Raw genomic sequence first — 24,184 nt, 5'->3', positions numbered from 1 at the left:
AAGATCCTTCAGGAATTGCTCCGGAAGCTTCTCCAGTTTTTTTTTTTGAGGAGATTCCTATACGAATTCTTCCGTATGTTCCTCCAGAAAATTCCTCCTCCTGCGGAAGCTCCTCCAGGAATTCCAAAGGAAGTTCCTCCAGGAATTCCCGTGGAAGTCCCTCCAGGAATTCCTGCAGAAGTTCCTTCAGGAACAGCTCCCGAAGTTTCTCAAGGATTTTCTCTCGAAGTTCCTTCAGGAAGTCCTCCGGAACTTCCTCCAGAAGTCCTCCAGGAAATTCCTCCGATAGTTCCTTCAAGCATTCCTCCGGAAGCTCTTCTAGCAATTTCTGCGGAAGCTCCTCCAGGAATTGCTCCAGAAGTTCTTCCAGGAATTCCTCTGGAAGTTCTCCCAAGAATTGCTCCTTAAGTTCTTCCAGGAATTTCTCCGGAAGTTTCTCAGGGAACTCTCAAGGAAGTTGCTTATAGAATTCCTCAGGAAGTTTCTCCAGTACTTTCTACGGAAGTTCCTCCAGGAATTGCTTCCAAAGGTCCTCCAGGAATTTTTCCGGAAGTTCCTCCAGGAATTCCTCCCGAAGGTCCTCCTAGAATTCCTCAGGAAGTTCCTCCAGTAATTTCTGCGGAAGTTCCTTCAGAAATTCCTGCGGAAGTTCCCTCACAAATTCCTGCTGAAGTTCTTCCAGGAATTCCTGCGGAAGTTCGTCCAGGAATTGCTTCAGAAGTTTCTCCATGAATTACTCCGGAAGTTCCTCCAGGAATTTCTCCTGGAGTTCCTCCAGGAATTTATCCGGAGGTTCCTCCAGGAATTTCTCCGGAAGTTCCTCCAGGAATTCCTTCGGAAGTTCCTCCAGGAATTCCTCCGGAAGTTCCTCCAGGAATTTCTCCGGAAGTTCCTCCGGGAATTTCTCCGGAAGTTCCTCCGGGAATTTCTCCGGAAGTTCCTCCGGGAATTTCTCCGGAAGTTGCTCCAGGAATTCCTCTGGAAGTTTCTTCTAAATTTCCTCAGGAAGTTCCTTAGTAATAACTTCTGGAATATCTTCTGGATCAATTCCTGGAGGAACTTCCACAGGAATTCCTGGAAGAACTTCAGCAGGAATTTCTGGAGAAACTTCCGCAGGATTTCCTGGAGGAACTTCCGCAGAAATTCCTGAAAGAACTTCCGCTGGAAGAACTTCTGGAGAAAGTCGTGGAGGAATTATCGGAGGAATTTTCTGGAGGACTTCTGGAGGTATTCTTATAGGAACTTCAGCAGCAAATCCTAGAGGAAGCTCTACAGGAATTTCATGAGGATCTTCCGCTGGAACTCCTGGAGGATCTTTCACATGAATTCCTGAAGGAACTCCTGGAGGAACTTTGGGAGTAATTTTTGAAGGAACTTCCGCAGAATTACTGGAGGAACTACCGGAGGAAACTTCCCGAGAAATTCCTGAAGAAACTTCCGGAGGAATTCCTGGAGGAACTTTAGGAGAAATTCCTGGAGGAACTTCCGAAGGAATTCCTGGATGAACTTTCTGAGGAATTCTAGGAGGACCTTCGGGAGGAATTCCTCGAAGAACTTTAGCAGGGAAATTTTTGGAGCAAAATCCGGAGGATTTCCTGAAGGAACTTTCATAGAAATTCCTGGAGGAACTTCCGCAGAAATTTCTGAAGGAATTTCCTGAGTAATCCCAGGAGGAACTGCTAGAGGAATTCCTGGAGGAACTTTCGGAGAAATTCCTGGAGGACCTTCGGGAGCAATTCCTGGAGGAACTTCCGCAAAAATTACTGGAGGAACTTTCTGAGTAATTCCTGGAAGAACTTCAGCAGGAACTTCCGCAGGATTTCCTGGAGGAATTTCCGCAGGAATTCCTGAAGGAACTTCCGCAGAAATTGTTGGAAGAACTTTTGCAGGAATGCTTGGAGGAACTATCGGAGAAATTTTCTGGAGGACTTCTGGAGGTATTCTTGTAGGAACTTCTGCAACAACCCCTGGAGGATCTTCCACAGGAATTCCTGGAGGAACTTTCGAAGGTACTCCTGGAGGAACATGAGGAGGAAATCCTAGAGGAACTTCCTGAAAAATTGCTGAGCGAACTTCCGGAGCAATCCTGGAAGAACTTCCTTGAAGAGCTACTGCAGGAATTTCTGGAGGAACTTTTATAGAAATTCCCCAAGGAACTTCCGCAGGAGTTCCTGGAAAAACTTCAGCAGGAATTTCTGGAGGAACTTTCGCAAGATTTCCTGGAGAAACTTCCGTAGGAATACCTGGAGGAACTTCCTAAGGATTCCTTGAGGAACTTCCGGAGAAATTCCTATCGGAGAAATTCCTGGAGGAACTTCTGGAGTAATTCCTGAAGGATTTTTCGGAGCAACTCCTGGAGAAACTTCAGGAGGACTTCCTGAAGGAACTTTGAGAGGAAATCCTTGGAAAACTTCGGGAGCAATTCCTGGAGGAACTTTTGCAGGAGTTTATTGAGGAACTTTCACACGATTTTTTTGAGGAACTTCCGCATGAATTCCTGAAGGATCTTCCAGAGGAATTTTCTGGAGGATTTTCGGGAGGGATTTTTGGAGAAACTTCCGGAGGGATTCATGGAGGAACTTCCGGAGGAACTCTTGGTGGAACATATGGAGGAATACCTATAGGAACTTTTTTTTAAAAAAACCTGGAGAAATTTTCGGAGCAATTCCTGAAGGATCTTCCGCAGGAATTCTTGGGGCTACTTCAGAAGGAATTATTGGTGGAACTTTTGGAGGAATTTGGAGGAATTCCCGCAAGAATTTCTGGAGGAACTTCCGCAGGATTTCCTGGAGGAATTTCCTCCGGAATTCCTGGAGAAACTTCCGCAGGAATTCCTGGAGGGACTTCTGCAGGAATTCATGGAGGAACTATCGGAGGAATTTTGTGGAGGACTTCCGGAGGAATTCTTGGAGGAACTTCTGCAACAAATTCTAGAGGAGCTTCTACAGGAATTTCTAATTCTCGGGTACTTATTCAAAAGGACGTATGTGATTTTGTAAACAAAGATAAAAACGTCGTTTTGTCCAATCTGATGGCACTCCTACGTGAACCAACACCACCATCAGGTAGCCGAAGGCTTCCCCCACCTGTCTGTGGCGATGGTTTGCGTGGGAGTGCCATCAGATAAGACAGATCGACGTTTGGATCTTTGTTCACATAATCACATACGTCCTTTTGAACAAGTACCCGAGAATTGTTCTTCTGCGGGAACTACCGAAGTAACTTCCTGTGGAATTCCTTGAGGAACTTTTACAGGAATACTTTGAGGAACTTCCGAAGGAACCCCTGGAGGATCTTCGGAAGAATTTTCTGGAGGAACTTCAGAAGGGATTCTTGGAGGATCTTACGGAGGAACATACGGAGGAATCCCTATATTTCCTTATAAAACCTGGAGCAACTTTCGGAGCAATTACAGAAGGATCTTGCGTGGGAATTCCTGGAGCAACTTCGGAAGGAATTACTGGAAGAACTCCCGCATGAATTTCCGGAAGCACTGCTGCAGGAACTTCATGGAGGAACTCCCGCAGAAATACCTGGAAGAATTTCCGCAGGATTTTTTGGAGGACTTTCCGCAGGAATTTCTGGAGGAACTTCCGCAAGAATGGAGGAATTCTTAGAGGAACTTCCTGATGGAACTCCTGGATGAATTTCTGAAAGAACTCTTGGAGATATTTCTCTAGGATTTCTTGGAGGAATTTCTGTAAACTTCTGAAGGAATTTTTGAAGGGCGTTTCCGGAGTAATTCTTAAAGGCATTTTCTGATAAATTGGTGGAAGTATTTTGTACAGTTTTGGAGTATAGTGTTTAGAGTATTTTCCAGAGGAACGCCTGGAGGATTTCCGGGAGTATTTTTTGAAGGAATTCCTAAGGGTCTTCCCTTGAGAACTCTTGGAAAAATTTCAGAAAAAACTTCTTGAGGACTTTTCAGAAGAACTCCTGAAGGAGTTTCAGGAGGAATTTCTGGTAGACTTTCCATAGTGAAGGAATTGCCGAAGATATTCTCAAATAAATATACGAAGGAAATCCTGAGTGAATTTCCGGAAAAACTTTTGGAGATAACTCCGGAGGAACTCCTGGAGGGATTCCGAGACTGTTCCTGGAGGAATTTGCGGAGGTATCTCGGAAGCAGTTTTGGCCTTTTTTAATAATGGTAGTAGCCTTCGTGATAATGGCATTCGGGGCAGTGAGGTAGTAAGTCCTACAACGTAGGAAGCAAAAAATTACTTTAATAAAACGAATAGTTCCATAGAATAAATATAAGCTTCCCATAAATAAAACCAAACTTCAAACTTCCATTTACTTCCACTATATTCACTTGTGTATCATCAGATACGTATTTCGTTTTCTACTTGAAAACTTCTTCAGTGTTTTGTTATCGATAATGTTTGTAGTCGATAACAAAACACTGAAAAAGTTTTAAAATAGAAAACGAAATACGTATCTGATGATACATAAGTGAATATAGTGGAAGTAAATGGAAGTTTCTCATACAATATTTGTAAATCTTACAATCCCCGGTTGGGTGTAGTAATTGCTATCAATCTACTCTCTTTAAATTCATTCATTTCATTTATTTACCATTTGATAATTTATAATAAAACTCTTATCTCTACATAAATAACATTCTTGACTATCTATACATATTTTATGATATAATGTATATCCAAACAGAAATCGGATCGTTTTCTTTCATTTTACAATGCTCATTACATTTATCTCAAAGCTCAAACGCTTATGTTAAACTTGTATAGGGATAATAAGAACGCAGATATACCAAGTAATCGAACGACTCCTAGGAACCACAAACATTACACAGTGACCATCACCCAAAATGAATTAAAGCCATCCAGGGCAGCACCTTATTATGATTCGTTTTATTCTCTTTGCAGAAACAATGCCAAATAGCCGTGCTTCCCCTGGGCACTGGGAATGACCTCGCCCGGGTTCTGGGCTGGGGCAGCTCCTGCGATGACGACGCACATCTGCCGCAGCTGCTCGAGCGGTACGAAAAGTCAAGCACCAAGATGCTGGATAGGTGAGTTTTGCTTTTGATTTTCTTTCATCTCGCTTGGCACGGCACGGCGGCGATGGTATCAGGGAAGATGGGTACCCACCTATCTACCGAAGCGTACCATGCCAGGTTTGCAAATTTGTATCGGTGGGTATATGACGGCGTGCTACCGACCTACCCGAGCAATCCATTTACTGGGGATGTGCTGATGCAAAATAGATGAGCCTTTGCCATTTCGCAAGCTTTCCACATCCGTGCATACAAAATGCGAAAGAAGGGAACGGTGCTGGGCTGTGCTGTCAAGCACGTGAGAGTTGGTTTTCCCTGCAATCCTGTGTACTGTAGCCTGAACGCACGATGGATTATCAGAGCGATGGAAACCAACTTATAAAAATAGTAATTGCTTGTTAACAGAATTCATGGAATCAAATGCAGAAGCGTAACCCTTTCCAGGACATATGCTTGTCCTCATTATTTTATATTGAGATTGAAATCGCAGGAGTGATTAGGTTTGAGTTTTTTCAGTGGTTCAAGAAGAAAGGTCCAAGCGTGGGACATTATTAGCGTCTGAGGTTTTCGTGGTGGACATAATTAAAATCAAACCAGTCACATCTGCAGAAGACGATGCCTTTGTTCAAGAGTGGGGCTACATAGTTTGACTATGTCACTGGTAGTTTGTTTTTTTCAGATCCATACAGTTTCTCTTTAGCTTAGATAAATGATTATGTAGGTTTTATCACTTCATAGGTCATGTCATGTGCACCCTTGTAAATTAATAAGATCTGGCATATCATGGAGGAAAGTTTATGTAGAGCTATGACGATTTTTAATGGGTTCACTGTGGACGGATTTCGAATCATAGAATCGAAATCCGTACAGTTATTTTTTGTCTAAATATTCGAATTGAGTCAGATCGATTAACTTAACTACTAATGCAAATAGTTCAATACGCATCTTGAGAAACGTTCACTTAGATGTTTATTCCGCTGATCTTACTACATATATGCATAGCTATTTGAAATTTTATTCCAAATGCTTTTGAGGCTTTTTAAGGTAAACACCTGAAACTTCACGTTTGATGGGGAGCGATTTGTTTTTAATTTTAGTTATTTTAATTTCAAAGCCTCCTTTCAATTTCAATGACCAAAAAGGTTGCTGTCAAGCATATGAACCAGATAAGATAAATAGTTTATAAACTAAATATGCCTTAAACCCTTTTAAATTTATTGATATCTTATAAGGTGGATGGATTTCGGTACCCCCACGGTACCCATTTGGATAATCTGTGATGGCTTGTTTTCCACCAATTCCCTTCATGTAGGCCGGCTTTTTGAGTCATATTCAGGCTAGGAAAAATAATAGAGCGGTTCTGGCCATGCGAAGAGGTGGGATTCCCAAACCACCATTATTCGGAAGTGGAAATGTATTTTCTAGAAAAATCCTTCCCATCCAAAAGCGAAGACGCGCTTTCCAAACTGGGTGGAGTATTAAGGCATCGCATTCCGATGTCTTCTGGAACAAAACCAGATCCCTTCCTAGCATGTCGCACGCTTCAGCAGTATGCCATTTATGAAGAATACCATTATTCGCTCGCAGCAAGGGTAATTCTCGAATAGGTCTATATAGATAACATATGGTTTTGGAACAGTTCGTCGAATGAAATTTAGTCGAAAGTACATTTGGTCGAAGGGACATTTAGTTGAATGACATTTGGTCGAATGGACATTTAGTCGAAAGAACATTTAGTCGAATGTTGAAAGTGTTTAGTCGGTAATAGGTAATTAGTTAAATGGATAATTCGTCAATAGATTTTTGGTTAAATTTGAATAAATAATCCACAAGATACATGGATAAACTGAACAGACGATTTCAGTGGATGTGAGGGAGTTCAATCAGCAGCGGAAGAAACGAATCCGAATGCCAATGAAGATTTTTAACTTGAGCTAACAGAAACTTCTGAAGATCCTGGTGGATTATAGAAAAATTGAAAACCTAGCAAAATAGCAAAATATTAGGTACTGATGGTGAAATAGCCTCTATTCTATTTCGGAACATTATCAAAAACCAATGATATCAATGTTATACAGGCATACTTCGATAGAACGTACCCTCGATTGTACGTACATTTTACCTTGATAGTACGTACACAAAAAAAAAATTTTTTGTTCAGTTTTCTGTATGATTTAAGTCAAAATTTGTATATGCTTTGATCATGGCACATGCGTGGGGTCCTTCATAGGCTACGTAATAATTTCACATATGATTTACACACCATCGTGAGCTTATAACGAATTTAGTAGCAAATCTTTGAAATATTATTATTTTAAACAATTAAAGGACCATCTGAAACATCTGATTACATACTCTAAGGGTAATAGCATGCTGTCGCGTCGAGCGTTGCGGAGCGCGTCCAAGCACTCATAAAGCAGAATATCAGCAAAAGGAATTCTCTTGTCTTGGACGCGTTCGTACATGCACACGCGTGAGTATGTCATCGGCATGATAGTCAGCAATGATTGAAATTGAATGGGTATGTTTTTCTTAGTAAGCAGGATTAGCTATCCACCTTATTAAACAATTCTTATCTTCCCCATGTGTTTTAATTCATCTGATAGACCAAAGAATATTTCCCGTAGAGAAAATTAATTCCATCATGGGAATGGTGATTCATGAAATTGAATTTGTGACAAGATGTTTTACTGTTTAACTCAGTCTACAGTATGTTTAGTTCCATTCTATCCACTTGTCGGTGACAATTTTTTGCTTGAAAAGCAAATTAGCAGCGTTATTAAAATGAGGATAAATTTATTTGGCTGAAAATTTCCTCTAAGACGTCTTACTAGGATTTCCGACGAAGTTTATCCTGGAACAGTAGTTTCTCCCAAGGGTTCTTGCTGGGATACCTTGGAAGTTTGGTCGAAAATTCCATACAGAATTCAACTTGATATTCTATCTAGACCTGTGCGCCATTTTCAGCCAGTGGCGGTGGCTTGGCGGCGTCACGCCGCTGGTGATTGGCGGCGGCGTTAATCAATTTCGTGTATTACAATTTTTCCGGAAGTTATCCGGATGTTCCTCCAGGAATTCCTCCTAAAGTTTCTCCAGAAATTCTTCCAAATGCTTCTCCAGTAATTCTTCAGGAAGTTGCTCCAGGAATTTCTCCGGAAGTTCCTCTAGGAATTTCTTCGCGATTTTTTAATAAATTCCTCCGAACATCCATCTCAAATTATTGCCAAGTATTTTTCCGTTAATCCTTTCAAACATACTATAGAAATTCCATTATTTTCTCGGTGATTTCTTCAGCAATACACTTAGGAAAATTTCCACGTTTCCTTTCCCAGAATTTCCACCAGAAAATCATTCAGTTGATTCCCATGTAAACTCCTCTTTACATTTTCTCTGAAGTTACTCCAAAAATTCCGCCAAGATTTCTTCAGGTTCCAGAAATTCCCTTTGAATTTCTTCAGAAACTCACATGGAAGCCGAAAATTGCTCCAAAAACTCTCCCGGAAAATTGTTCCCGGATATTTTTCTTCCGGAATTCTCCCGGAAATTCGTGTGCAAATTCATCTGGCTATTTCTTCAGATATTCTTACGAAAATTTCATCAAAACTCTTTCGGAATTACCTAAAAAAAATCCCCTTGAAATTCCTCTGGAAACTATTTAAGGAATTCTCCCGGAAGATCCTGCAGCAATTCTCAAAATGTCTGCGGGTACTTCTTTTAAAATGTCTACACGAAATCATCCAAAATGCCCTGCAGGATTTTCTGAGATTTTTTTCCAGGAATTCACAGCAATCTTAAAAAAATAACCCCGGATTTTTTTCTAGAATCCATCCTATTTTTTCCTCCAGATGTTCCTTCATGTATTTTCCCAAAAATTATGCCAAGAATTTCCCCGAAAATTACTTCAAGTACTCTTTCAGAAATTCCTATAAAAGACCCTCGAAAAGTTTTTCAAGAATTATCCGGGAATTCGATTCAGAATTTCCACAATAATTACTCAAGCTATTCTGCATAAAATTCCTCCAAGAACTGCTCCGGGAAGTTTCTTTTCAGGAAGAATTTTCGAAGGAATTTTCGTAGGAGGAAAGGATTTCCTGAAGAATTTCCTAAAGTAATTCTTGGAGAAATTCGCGATGGATTTCCTGGTTTGAGTCTCAGGAGGATTTTTTGGAAAAATTCTTGATGGTTTTACCGATGAATTTTCTGGATATATTCTCGGAAAAAATCCTGAAAGAATATCTGAAACAAATCCAGGAGCAATTTTTAAATTTAGTTTTTTTAATTTTGATAAGGAATTTTCAGAGAAGAAATTTTTTTTTTTTTTTTTTGAAGGTTTACTGGCGGGACTCTGAATAGAGTAGAAACCTCTGCACCAGGCCTTTGATGATACCGTTGCATAATTCCGTTCGAAGCAGTTTGCCAGCCGTACACGTAACATGTCGTCCAAGAAGACGCTGTTGCAACTGAATCAGAGGGAATTACGTTCATAGATAGTCAGAGAGGTCTCATGCTAACTAAGATCGTAATCGTTTAAAGTCATTTTTGTCATTTTGTTGTAAAAGTCACATTATTCAGCCAGTTTTTATGCTATTTAGACGTCTATTGTCATTGTACGCGTTAAAAATCAACCGAAGCAGTTTATTCGACTCACATGGGACATGCTGCCCAATGCTTTATCGTAGAAACTGAGACAGAAGTTTTTTTTTTATCAAATATAAGAAAGTGTTCAATCCTGATTTATAAAAAATTACAAGCTAATAACTTTTGAAGCAGTTTTCCAGCCGTACAAGAATCATGTCGTCCATTAAGACACTGTTGAACTGGCTCAAAAGACATTATATTAACAACTTTAATAGATATTCCCTCCCATTACCTCATTCTTAATTATATAGATTGATGTGTACGATGTCATTTTTGTCTTTATGGTCAGAAGGTATGAAGTATGGGTTTCTCGAATTACTTTGTTTACCTGAGTTATTGGTTCTTCATTGTTTTCGTTCTGTGTCTGTGTAAGTTATGTCTTGTAAAAACTGGAAACTGTTCGTGCATTTGGTCTATTTTATTGTTATTCCTTTGTCAAGGTAGTCTAAAGCTATTATTATGTTCTAAGAAGTATCTTAATCGTTTCTAAACTGTCAATATCTATAATGTACTATTGATCAGCTATGAGTCAGCTATAGGATTCACTTTTCGGTGGCAAGGTAAAGCTTCATCACGCCTATTCCCTACTATTAGTAAAAATTATCGAGAATGAAGCCGTCATAAGATTGTTCATATACCATCATTCTAATGTGTGGTATTTTTTATTATGGCTCTTCGAAGTGAGACATAACAAAATAAGACTGGCACCACGTTCCTAGTTTTGAAAAAACTTGTACTCAGTGAATCCATTAGTCATTTCCCTACGAATGTCCTGAATACATTGTGTATCAATAAATGCCTAGCAAGCTAAGTATAAGCGTGGCTACGACTCATCGTCACAGGGAACGCATCAGAAAAGTATTGCCGAAAAGAAGAGAACTCACATCATTATCACTGATGAAAAAGGCCTCTGCCTGACTGCATTACCATTGAAGGCTCTAAGACACGATATCCGTTGGATTACATGCATATGCCGTAAATTGATGCGTCAATGCCAGATATGTAACGCGGCACCAAACAAAAATAGTCAACATGTGATACCACCACGACAGGATATGTCTTTGGTTGCCATACCAGTGCTAATGGCGTAAGCCGACCCACCGCGGCAAGGTAACATATCCGAGGGGAAGGTTTTTTTTAATGGAACGGACCTGGGATTGAACCCACGACCTCCTGCGTATGAGGCAGAAGCAGTAGCCATATGACTACCAAGCCCGCTAATTTTGATAAGGAATTTTCAGAGAAGAAATTTCAGACTGAAATACGAAAGAAATTCTAGTAGGAATTGAATGGGCGTTCTTGGAGCAAGGAGAGACGATGGTTTTGCTCAATGAGCATGAGCATGAGCATGATTGACCGCCCACGGTTGCTACTCCGTTATTGCCAGGTCAGCTGTAATTACACAGAGAACCAATAGATGATGTTTGGGACTAACATCATCCTCAATGTGTAAAAACTGGTGACCAAAAATTAAGCAATACCAGCGCCGGCCGTGTCCGAATGCAGGTCAATTAAGGAATGGGTAGGAAAATGATACTCGCTTTTATGGAAGCCGACGAGTCATCTGCACTTCCACGAGTAATCACTGGGATGTTGGATAAATGGGATGGGCAGTGTGGCGTTTTGGTGAACGGTATGCCGTGTTTGACGTGTAGTATGATTGAAACTGAACAAAAACGCAATGCAAAGTGCAATAATAAATTTTCTCACAAACCGAAAATAAATCTACCGGATCGCGTGATCGATCTCATAAGATTTCACAGAAGAAATCGATGTTTGCTTTCACTTCACGTTCTTACCGAGCAAGTTGGCGTATCAAGTGGTAACATGATCCATCGCGCACTCAGTCTCTTGGAAGTTCCTTATGCGTTAATCTTTGGGGTTGAATGGTTTCCGAAATAAGAATGAGTCATTGTGCGTACATAACAAGTTGCTAGTATAACCATGTTTCTCGCGTTCCAATAATTTTGTACTTAAATTTTCTAATTGTTCATCCTTCACGAGGATAAACAATCAATTGCTCAAGGTGAGCAACTGTTCACTTATATTTTAGTTTAAGTTCTACGATACACATATGCATTACGTTGTTGTTTTATCAAAGGGAGGGCAATCAATTACTTAGGGTGAACAGACGCATACTTATAATAGAAACGAAGAAGAAACAGGATTGGCGTAGAATTATAAAAAGGAAATGGAAAGGAAATATCGTGCTTGTAAAGAAAATACGATAGCCAAAGAATTTTATTGTGTTTCGTTTTCTGAAAGCTCGCGTAGAAAATAAAAATCAGTTTGTTTTCCTAATATTTTATCATATAGAACTAAAATAATGCTAGAATATTTGTCTCAAACATCTCCGAGAAAAATATGAAATTTAAATGTACGAATTTCAATTGAGCTTTGAAAGTATTACGCTTCTCGACTGAGCTCATCCAAGCTCATCCAATGCTCTTAAAATTCGGGTTATTTTACTTATTTAACCAAGAAGCACTGCATTGAACGCGTGGCTACTCTGCTCAGTATTTTCGCCCTTCCGAGTTGGTAAACGACATTTCATAATGTCAAAATACAACTCCGACGTCAAAAAAAAGTAATATGTAAGTTTATCCGATTTTCGCAGTATAAAAGAGTTTTTCAGTTTTAGTGTAGAGTAGTGCAAACCTGTTAACAGGAAGTACAAGTGGTTTTATTTTGAGCTTCGAAATCATCGATGCGAAAAAAGTAACAGTGACCATTTTCCAAAAAAAGTGGCTTTTGTTTAATTTAGTGGTTTTTATATGCAAATACTGACTTTTTAGTTACTGGAATCAAAAAAGTCAAAATAAAATTACCTAATACTAGCCCTACATAATGCAGGTCAAAATCTGCCTATTCTCGCGAACTATTTACATACCAAACAAAAACGCACTCTGGTTTATTGTCTCACAAACAAGTTCTTCCTTTTTTCTTCCAATATTTCGAATACAGCGAGAATTGTCGATATCTTTCATTATAGCCTCTCGGGAGAGTAGTCGAAAGAGACACTACTAGACGTAGAATAACCCCAAATGGAAGTATTAGAAATTAGTTAGATAGAGAAAACGATAGATAAATAGACAATGACAAGAAAGATCTGAAGCTAGTCAAAACAGAAGCAAACCAAGGCCGAAATCAATATAAACTGTAAAATATACTTCCGTAAATCGATATCGCTTGCTTTTTATATCCTCTTAACTTGATGATCTTCTCTTCTTGATCCAATCAACTTTCAATAGCACATAAAACATAATTTCACTAACTAAAATAGCACTATATTCGTGGCTTTCAAAGCATATACAATACACAATGTATAATTATTTCATAAATTTTCCACTTATCATTTCCAAGGCCGCGCGAAGTCGAAAAAGGCAAAAATCGCTGCGAAAATGAAAATTCGAGCGGGCGAAAAATTATGACGTTCACTTCCGCGCAAAGGCTACTTTGTTTTTCGCAAGGAGAGACGATGGTTTTGCTCAATGCTACATTTAGGCATCATTTAAAGAAAAAATCTGGGTCATGCTGGTCCGTTGTGTACTATATCAAATACGAATATGCTTAGAGTACAGAGCCTTCTATCGAAATTTTGGCTTCCGAGCGGTTTTATAAACATTCCACCACTCCCAAATAAATAAAAAATCAAAAAAATTAATTTTTTGTTCGGTATTTTTTGTGCTTCGATAGTACGTACACTAAAATTATGCAGGTGTACGTACTATCGAGGTATGCCTGTATTGCCAATACCTCATCGTAGTCGGCTTTGGAACATTTCGTTGATTGATATGTAGCCTAATGACATTTGGTCAAATGACATCTCGTCGAAAGGACGTTTAGTCGGAGGGACATTTGGACGAATGGAAATGGTTTACTTATTCTTTTCATTGAAACTCTTTCTTTCACTCAATATTTTAAGTACCCCGGGGCATGTGAAAATGGCAGCTAAATAAAATTTCCATTTAAAATTAGAAATTTTCCATAAACAATTAGGAAATTGCCAATAAAAAAATCAGGGTATGAGCAATAAATAATTATAAAATTTCCACAAATAAAACAAAATTTCCATAAACTATTAAGAATTTTCCACAAAACAAAAATAAATAAACACTTTTAAAAGCAAAAATAGCAATTATAAAAGAAGAATTTTCCATAAAGAAATGAAAATGTTCCACGAAAAAAATACAAAATTTCCATAAATCAATCAATATTAGCAATAAACAATTACAAAATTTTCCACAAAATAAATATTTTTTTCCGTAAATTTTCCACAAAATAATCAATAAAGAGCAATAAAAAAATAAGAAAATTTCCATTAAAAAATACAAGAAAGCAATAAAGCTGATGAAATTTTACATGAACTTTAAACGCTTTTAAAGAAGGGGTCGTCTATGCTTAGCTTAGCTTAGCTTAGACTGACTGTACATATCAATGGTTGCTACTCCGTGATTGATCAGAACTGGTGCAAATTGCACTACGATCCAAGTGAATAGTGGTTGGGATTTACCAACTATTCTCGAAGTGCACGTTTCAGCAGCTCACAAATGTTGATCAATAACGGCGCCGGCCAAGTCCTTACAGTCAGTTGGGAAAGGGAGGGAATGTGAGTGTGTGGTAATCGTTGCTACTAGAGACCGAGAATACCTCTGCATCTCCACATTTACCACGGGAAGGAAGTAGTATTAGATGGGTGGGGTAATCAGTAACATAGATCGGGATTCACCATGGAAAGTGATGTGACCTATGAAACTTCTACACAGCAGCATTTCCTTAATTTGTTCAATTGTTCATTCTTCGCGAGAATAAACAATCAATCGCTCAAAGTGAGCGATTGTTCATTTGAATTTCGGATTAGGCGCCCGCGTTATCATTTCATTAACGTAAGAAAAATAAAAAAGAAACGGGGTTAAAATTTAAAATAATTGATAGTAATCGGAAAGCTAATGTTATTCAGCAACCCTTATTCTATCTCTATTTGACGTTAAATAAGAATGTAAATTTACGTTCATTTTACATGTCGTTTATTTTGCATTACTTTCGCGCGCGTGTATGTGTCACTTGCCTTGACCAGTATACCGTAATCAGGATCTCACTGGTATTAATCCTGATGTGCCGGTTGGCACTCGTGTTGGGCTCGTGCGCTTTGAGCGGCACACGGTCGCTTCCCAGTCTACATAAAATCGCACATGGTGCAATACAAGATGCTAAATTGGAGACGATATACATACATGTTGTGTGGAAAAGTACCTCTATCGCCTGCACTTCAGCATCCTACACGACACCATATACGTTCATGTGCTGACTGGGTTTGATAGGGCCTGCTTATGGACACATGCAGCTTTTTGTAGAGGTTTAACAGAGCCCACTGTCAAACCCCACCACATCCTAGGCAGGCCCCCTAACTCGCAGTGGCCATGGGGAGGGGTCGTCAAGCCCTTGGACATAGTCCCTGCTGCCCTTTATAGCTTTTGAAGAAGGGGTCATCTATGGAAAAAAAAGCACAGTTTGATTTCTTTTTTATATTATTCTTTATGGAAATTTTCATATTTTTATTGCTTTTTATTGATCATTTCGTGGAAAATTTTTATTTTGTTATGGAAAAAATATATTTATTTTGTGGAAAATTTTGTAATTGTTTATTGCTAATATTGATTTATTTATGGAAATTTTGTATTTTTTTTCATGGAACATTTTCATTCCTTTATGGAAAATTCTTCTTTTATAATTGCTATTTTTGCTTTTAAAAGTGCTTATTTATTTTTGTTTTGTGGAAAATTTCTAATAGTTTATGGACATTTTGTTTTATTTGTGGAAATTTTATATTTATTCATTGGTCATACCCTGATTTCTTTATTGGCAATTTTCTATTTTCTTATGGGAATTTTCTAATTGTTTAGGGGGAGTATTTATTTTAGTCAGTGAAAATACGGGGTAAGTGGGTACTATCGCTGCCAATTAATCGGTGAACGTTTCCAATGGTAACAATGTTCTAGAAAGATGATGAAGAATTATCAACGAATTCGCATGACACTACAAAATTTGGAATCAAAACCATTTACGGCACCATACTAATGGTATTATTTAATCATGACTTTAAACTACCGACTAAATCCATTACTTTTATTTTAATTCAATGGATTTCCAACAAAATAGTCGTTTCTAAATTTATCATTGACGTGGAAAGTGAATATTTTAAGCAATTAAATAATTGTGTGACATCGAAAGCAATTTAAAACTTTTGATTAAAGTCTAAATCTACAATTTTCACTTGCCTTTAAATTTTAACATACATGGGGCAAGTGGGACATATTTGAAAAACATTTTCAATAGAGCCATTTTACCTGTTTTTAGATTGTTTTCTAGTGAAAAATAATTTCGACACTCATATATCATATGGGTCTGAATCGAATGCAGTTGATATTGTATGATTCGTTGTCAAGAAGTAGTGTACAGTTGATTTACCAAATGTGTATTTTACTTTCTGGAAATTATCTTCCTCGTGGAAAAGAGCAATGATTATAACTATGCGAAATTTTCCGTTTACAGTGCAAACAATCTATTTATTCTACGGGTTTTTCTTGTGTATTGTTATTTTTAAACATCGCATCAGATTAACAGATTTTCAGATAAATAAAGTGCTTAAGACATAAATTTGTCATTTCGTTCTATTACAAATTTACAACACTGCGCATCCACTGAATAAAAACGTTCCTTTTGAAGTTCTAATTTATGTAATAATTTGTGTTCTAAACAGAGAAACATTCATTCGAAAAGTGAACAAAGATTTGCTCATCTCTTCCATCTAACACATTTGGTAGGAAAGTAAGGTAATGGAAAGCCAGTCAATAGCCAATTAAACAGTAAACCAGCTATTGTCTTGTTTTTATGTTTGCTAACATTGTAATCACTTTCTTTTTGTAAAAACAAAAGTCTAACAAGCAATAAACCTCCATCCATGATTATTGCGACTCAGAAATTACATGAACATTATACCTACATTCTTCAAATTAGTTTCGTTCGACAGTATAAAGCAGAATAGGTCCCACTTGCCCCGTTTAAAGGGCTAAGTGGGTCACACAGGTAAATTTATTTATGTCACTACCAATATTTTTGTAACTGAATAAATGGCTTACAACACGTCTACACTTCAACAACGGAAGCATATAATGATGTATTCGTGGTTAATGTCTTGAAATGCCCTGTTTTCTAAGTATGCGTTAACGATTTTGCTGAACTAGCATTTTTTAGGTCCCACTTGCCCCGGGGTACCTTACAGTAATTAGTTCAGTATAAAATTGTCTTCCAATCATAATTCGTTAATTATTGGCCTAAAATTCAATTCCGACCAAATGGTCATATGACCTAATCTATTCGACGTCATGTCTAATGACGAAACATCATTCGACTGAATTTCTTTTGACAAGGTGGTATAGATTCATAGTAGTCGATTAGAGAGGTTCGCCAAAGTCAATATCTAGTCGGGATTATTATCTGGATATTCACCGTTTTCATATTACAGTCAAACCTTCATTAGTCGATGTTATATGAACGACAACCGCTTGAAATTGGATGAATCAGAACCTCTAATAATAGACGCATTGTAGTTCTATCTACCTCAGAAGTCTAGATCCGAATGAAACAGCCATAATGCGAATTTTATCATTCGTATCCAAAGAGACTCTACTTCGAAGTCAGTCGATCCCACGATTCAAACTTTGCGGTGCGCTTGTTATATCCCAATTTCACGATGAAGGTTTAATCCTCTATAAGGCTAACGTTTTCAGCATACCATTGGACAGATTCAACATGTGTGCTTCAACAGATTGGTCCTCCACCCACGACATGGAACAAAGTCGTTAAATTGATGTCATGTATTCGGAATAGGCAGTCCTGCTGACCTCATATATCGATGACTATCACCCGAAGATATTGTCCAGAAAGAACTCTGATGGAATGGTCCGAATTGAATGCATAACGCTTCTGATATGAGCCTGATGCATCCTGAGCATCCTGAAGAGCATCCTGAAGTAGGAGAAGAAGAAATATGACGGACTGTCGTTGCTTTTCACCTGTGGCGGATTTAAACATTGTGCACCTCACCAAGTTTGGTTTGCACTTAGACCTAATTCATCAAACGGACTGATTACGATTAATCAAGATTTTACGACTTCCAAGAGCACGGCGATACGAAAAAAGTTTCGTAAGGAATACAGAAATCACCTTTTTTATTCACCTTCGCCAACGGTCGTGTGGGTGAGTGTGGGTGCACGATGAATGAGTGTTATGGATGGATGGTTTTACCAACATTGCTTCTGATTCTTCGTCTACAAAATTTGTATTTATTTGTAATTTAATATAGCTATTATGTAGACGAAGAATCAGATGGCATAAATTTTGGCTGTTACGGCCTTTTCAAATGTTGGTCTAGATTTATCTAGCGATGATAAGGGCCGATGCCCTCGTAGCGTTTTTTCAAGCTGCGTGCACGCCGCGTTCACACAAGGTACTTAGCATCAAATGTAGTCGTACATATGTATACGTGTGCCTTACTCCATTATTTGATATTGGGTACCTTGCGTGAACGCGGCATGCACGCAGCTTAAAAAACCGCTACGTAGACATCGGCCCTACAACGGATTAATATACTGGATGGCGATACTTAAATAACTAATTTTACTTATTACTTTTCAAAACAATTTCTGCAAACTTTGTGTTAAATATGAAAATATTACAGAAAACACTTAACCTTCCGGGACTCGCATGGTCCTGGATTATATTTGTCCTGGTCCACGCAGGTCGCCACTCTTGTGAACGACAAACGTACTTTTTTTTTAACCGGAAGGTTAATAAAGCTATGATGAAAAGTCATGAAAAAATGGGCTTATTGGCCAGGAGGACACATTTTACCGTCATACCCTACATCAACTCCCATTGATTCCCCGTTTTTTCGTAGATGGCGCTGTCGGCTAATATGTTTGCACTCTCGTTTGTCGTTATTCAAATTAATTGCGTGCGAAATATAGGTCAGTTCTGGACTTTATAGGAGGGGGTCGGTTTCGGACCATCATTTTTGAGAATGTCGAAAACGTATACTTTCACTTTACCCCCTGTATCTCCTAACTTTCCACAGCCGCATAATCAATAAAGCCCCAGAAATATACAATAATGTCCCCGCTACAATATAGACTACAAAACTTGGCAAAATAATCGTTTTTCGCGACCTCATGGCCTCTGCCATTTAGGGGGTCGGTTTGGGAACATTCTCCCCTATTACTCATTCGTATTATTCCTTCTGGCCACTGAAATCCCTGAAACTCATAGATAAGGAATTCTTGGAGTGGAATAAAAAACTGACGGTATGAACCACCTTCCTACAATTTTACAGGAATTCGTGTAGAAGGAACTTTTTAGAAGTCTTATCGAAGGAATTCCCCAGAACACAAGGAAAAGAAATTTCCTATAATTTATAGGAGAAAATTTCCTAATAATTGGTGATGGAGAAATTCCCCAGAGTTATTAGATCTAAATCTAGATTTTTTAGGATGAGGTGAATAATTCGTCGAGAACCTCGGAGGATAAATTACTTAAGGAGGAACTCATCTTAATTTCAAGGAGGAGGAATTCCACAAAATTCACGCAAGAGGAATTGTCCTGACCTTCGGAGGGGCAAATTTTACTTTTTAAATTAGGAGAATTTCTATAGAAGTAATTCTAGTAGAAGAAATATTTATTTATTTTTTCTTTTTTTTATTACTGATGTCTCAATGACTATAACCGTTAAATGCGCAATGTTCTTTTGGAACAACAACCCAAACATACACTACCCGCCAAAAGTATGGAAGCGCAAAAATAAGTATTGCAACACCTACTTTGAATATTGCAACACCCCCCAAAAAGTTTAGCATCACTCCAGAACTAGCATATTCGTGATCATGTATTATCGGATCTTGTCCATTTTGAATGATGGAACCTTCAACAAAATGGTTCACAACGATAACGATGAAGAAGGACAATTTAGATCCCTGGGGTGCACAGTGGTGTGTTTGGCTAAAATCGTGAACTTTTTATTTTACCACTTCAGGGTGTTATTTTTCGACATTGATGTCTTTGGGAATAAATTTTAGAAAAATATTGCGCATCGAATGACGAAAAGTTGTAGTTCCAATTTTTGCCACAGGTGGCGCTGCAGAATGTAACTTCTTTAATAAACGATTTTTAAATATGGTGTTTTTGGCAAAGTTGTAGTGTAATTTATTATGAATTTTATTGCTGAAGACACCGAGTGTCCATCTATCATCGTTTTTGAAATACGGGCGTTTTTTATGGACAGACCCTAAAAAAACAGTATTTAAAGATATTTTCGAAACTAACAGTTTCAGGTCAATATAATGTTCTACAAAAATGTATATATAATCAAAATAGACCACTTTCTGGAAGAAACCAGGGATGTTTTTTGCACACATGACTTGTTATCGGCGATTTAGGGTCGAAAATAGTGATATTTGAAGACTTCATATGCAACAGAGGGGCAAATTGGGGCAAGGAAATCCCCACAGGATTTAAAATATCTGGTCTGTAGTTTCATATGCGTATAATTATGTCTGTCTCCACGTGTATCCAAACAAGTATTTCTAAATTTCATAAATCGACATTTTCAACTGATATTTATATAAAAATTGAGATTTCACCACACTGCATACCACGCTGTTGACTGTTAATGTGAAAAGAAGTGCAGCGTGAAGCTGGTTTTCTGTTATCTTCATCCAATCATTTCACAAAATGCAAATCTGACGTCATACGCTCCTAGAGATGTCTTTATTCTTGTCGATTATTGAATCGATCCATCGTTGGGTAGTAATCGATTTGAAATTAATCGATTATCACAACGATGAATCGATTAATCGAATAATTTGCGACTTCTTAGAGATGTCGTTAATTCCCGATTAATCTATTAGTAACTCATCAATTATTCTCGATTCTTGTCGATTATTGAATCGATTAACCGTTGGTAAGTAATCGATTCCATATAATTCGATTATCTCAATGATTAATCGATTAATTGAAATGTATGTATATGATAGCACCTGAATGCTGGCAGTTGGTGTGTAGAAAACCAGCTAATGCTTGGGATTCATTGTTAAGTGTATAATGTTAAGGTGTCAACTCATTCATTCTCTCGCTTAGCGTTAAAGAGATGTCGCAAATTATTCGATTACCTCGATTAATCGATTCATCGTTGTGATAATCGATTAATTTTAAATCGATTATTACCCAGCGATGAATCGATTCAATAAGAATAAAGAGTAATCGATTAGTTACTAATCGATTATTCGGGATTTTACGACATCCCTAGTAGCGTATGACGTCAGAATTGCATTGTGTGAAATGATTGGATGAAGAGAACAAAAAAATAGCTTCACGCTGCACTTCTTTTGACATTAACATTCAACAGCGTGGTATGCAGTGTGGTGAAATCTCAATTATTATATAAATATCAGTTGAAAATGTCGATTTATGAAATTTTGAAATACTTGTTTGGATACACGTGGAGACAGACATAATTATATGCATATGAAACTACAGACCAGATATTTTAAATCCTGTGGGGATTTCCTTGCCCAAATTTGCCCCTCTGTTGCATATGAAGTCTTCAAATATCACTATTTTCGACCTTAAATCGCCGATAACAAGTCATGTTTGCAAAAAAACATCCCTGGATTTTTCCAGAATTGGTCTATTTTGATTATATATACATTTTTGTAGAACATTGTATTGACCTGAAACTGTTAGTTTCGAAAATATCTTTAATTACTTTTTTTTTAGGGTCTGTCCATAAATAACGCCCGTATTGCAAAAACGATGATATATGAACACTCGGTGTCTTGAGCAATAAAATTCATAATAAATTACACTACAACTTTGCCAAAGACACCATATTTAAAAATCGTTTATTAAAGAAGTTACATTTTGCAGCGCCACCTGTGGCAAAAATTGGAACTACAACTTTTCGTCATTCGATGCGCCATATTTTTCTAAAATTTATTCCCAAAGACACCGATGTCAAAAAATAACACCCTGAAGTGGTAAAATAAAAAGTTCACGATTTTAGCCAAACGCACCACTGTGGGGTGCATAGGCCACCGTGTTGACATACGAATGATCCGGATTCAGAAAAACGTGCGAAGTCACCATTTTCTTAATTCCAAGATGCCAGGTTTTATCATCTTTCGTAATCGCAAAATGACAAAAAAAAACAATGCTAAGTTACGCTTGCTTGATCCATGGTGGCCGACCGCTGGTCCTCCGGGAGTTCCGGAACATCCGGTGAAGTGGTCAATGTTTGTAATTCGTCCCAAAAAGCTGCGACTTTTCTAATCCGTTTGTAGTAGCAATGTCAGCGCAAAATCAATGCAAGCACCACTCATTGACCCCTGGTGGCCACCTATTGGTCCTCCGAGAGTTCCGGAACATCCGGTGAAGTGGTCAATGTTTGTAATTCGTCCCAGAAAGCTGCGACTTTTTCTAATCCGTTTGTAGTAGCAATGTCAGTGCAAAATCAATGCAAGCACCACTCATTGACCACTGGTGGCCTCTTAGTGGTCTTCCGGGAGTTCCGGAACATCCGGAAAGTTGCCAATTTTTTAATCTTGTCCCAAAAAGCTGCGACTTTTTTTTTAACCCGTTTGTTGTGGCGATGTAAGAGCAAAATAATTGCAAGGACAGTTCGTTGGTTATAGAAGTCTAGAAGACTTCAGTAAAGAAGTTTCCACTCTTCTAACTGTAAGCTAACTGTAATTCAAATTTATGCTAAAACAAATCAGAAATATCAAGGGTTCCAGGTATGTTCATTCCACATAGACATTCATTCAACACATAGAAATTATGTTATAAAATGACCTGTTATACAAAACAGAAAAAGACCAACCATACTTCAGGATTGTTCGTGATGTCAGTTCTCGTACGTCAACCGTCAGATTATCCTCACAATGTCACGACAATCTATTCAGGTAAGAAAATTATTTAGACCTTTTTGTGGAATGAACTTAAGGTTTTCCTGCCGTACTGAATTGACGCCGTTGAGTTGCTTCGTTTTTTGCCAACAGAAGTGTGAATGAAAAAATGTGAAGAAATAATCCAAAAGTGAGTTTGAAATACTCAACCGTAGGTACTTTTTTTCTACCGTGTATTATAAAAGGACATTCGATCATCCAAGTAGCTACCGGAAAACAGTTGAAAGCTGAACCTTGGAGCGTCAAAATGGGTAGAACAGTTGAGTTTCCACTGGAACAGCGCTGCAATATCATTGATCTACACTTCAAAGGCTTCTCCACTCGCAATATTGCGTGTGGTGTCGGTGTTAGTCAGTCTGCAGTTGTAAGAACAATTCATCGGCATAAGCTATACAACAGTAACAGAAGTAAGATTAGATCAGGAAGACCTAGAATTGAAGTGAACCAAAAATTTAGAAAACCTCCCAAGAAACATCCAACTTTGAAGAACGAAAATATTGTCAAGAAATCATGGAAAAGAACAATTAAAGAAAAACGATTGCAAATTACATCGTTACGCCAAGCAGGAGTTTCCTCAAGGCAAATAGCGCTGCAAATGGCGGTAACGCCTTCAACAGTCTGTCGTCTTGTTGCACGTTTCAAGGCTACTGGTTCCGTTGCTAATCGTCCTTACAGCAGATGGTAATAGCTTGCATTTTGTATTTTTTCTTAAATTTATTTGAAATTGTATTAAATTCAGCAGCAGCAAGCAACGAAACGATTCACTTCGCAACGTCAGAAAGAGGTGTGACTACCGAACTGCTAATCAGACTATACCCGATGGATCAAAAAAATGGAAGAGGATCTATGTGAACGATCAATTCCGCATCAAGCAGATGTCCGAAGCAGGAAAATCGACGCGACAAATAGCTAAATGTATGAACATAAGCAACTCCACTGTATCCAGGATAGTTCGTCGAAGGGAAAAGGCTACAAGTGCACCGATTTCACATCTTGGAAGACCTCGCGGAAGTTTTAAACCCAAAGCAGAAAATATCATTGAAGAAAAAACCCTTCCAAAAGCAGGAAAAAGACAACTCTCCAACGAGCGGCGTGCTTCCATTATAACCTTACATAATGAAGGTTTCAATACTCGACACATCGCTTCACGGATGATGGTGGCGCCAAGCACGGTCGTAAAATGTGTGAAACGCTTTAAAGAGACAACAAAGAATACAGATCGCCCAAGGAGTGGAAGACCCCGTGTTACGACGAACCGAGAGGACAAGCGAATCATAATCACCAGCAAAAGACAGCGTACCCTTACAGCTCCGGAAATAAGAGAAGAAATAAATTGTCTTAGAACCGAACCGTTGTCAGTGACAACTGTGAGACGGCGACTCTTAGCAGTTGGATTGAGAGGCCGCATTGCAGCGAAAAAACCTTTATTACGTGAAGCGAACAAAGAAAAACGTTTGAAATGGGCACATGATCACTTAAACTGGACAAGTAAGGAATGGTCGAAAGTTCT

The 24,184-nt window shown here is 38.3% G+C and overlaps 1 pseudogene; it reads left to right on the top strand.

The window, feature by feature from the left end:
• LOC134221966 (diacylglycerol kinase eta-like) overlaps positions 1 to 24,184 on the top strand; it is an 89,097-nt pseudogene that overhangs the window by 49,767 nt on the left and 15,146 nt on the right.

This window comes from Armigeres subalbatus, chromosome 3 (genome assembly GCF_024139115.2).
Source record: "Armigeres subalbatus isolate Guangzhou_Male chromosome 3, GZ_Asu_2, whole genome shotgun sequence".
NCBI lineage: Eukaryota > Metazoa > Arthropoda > Insecta > Diptera > Culicidae > Armigeres > Armigeres subalbatus.
This window is presented reverse-complemented; position numbering and strand designations above follow the sequence as displayed.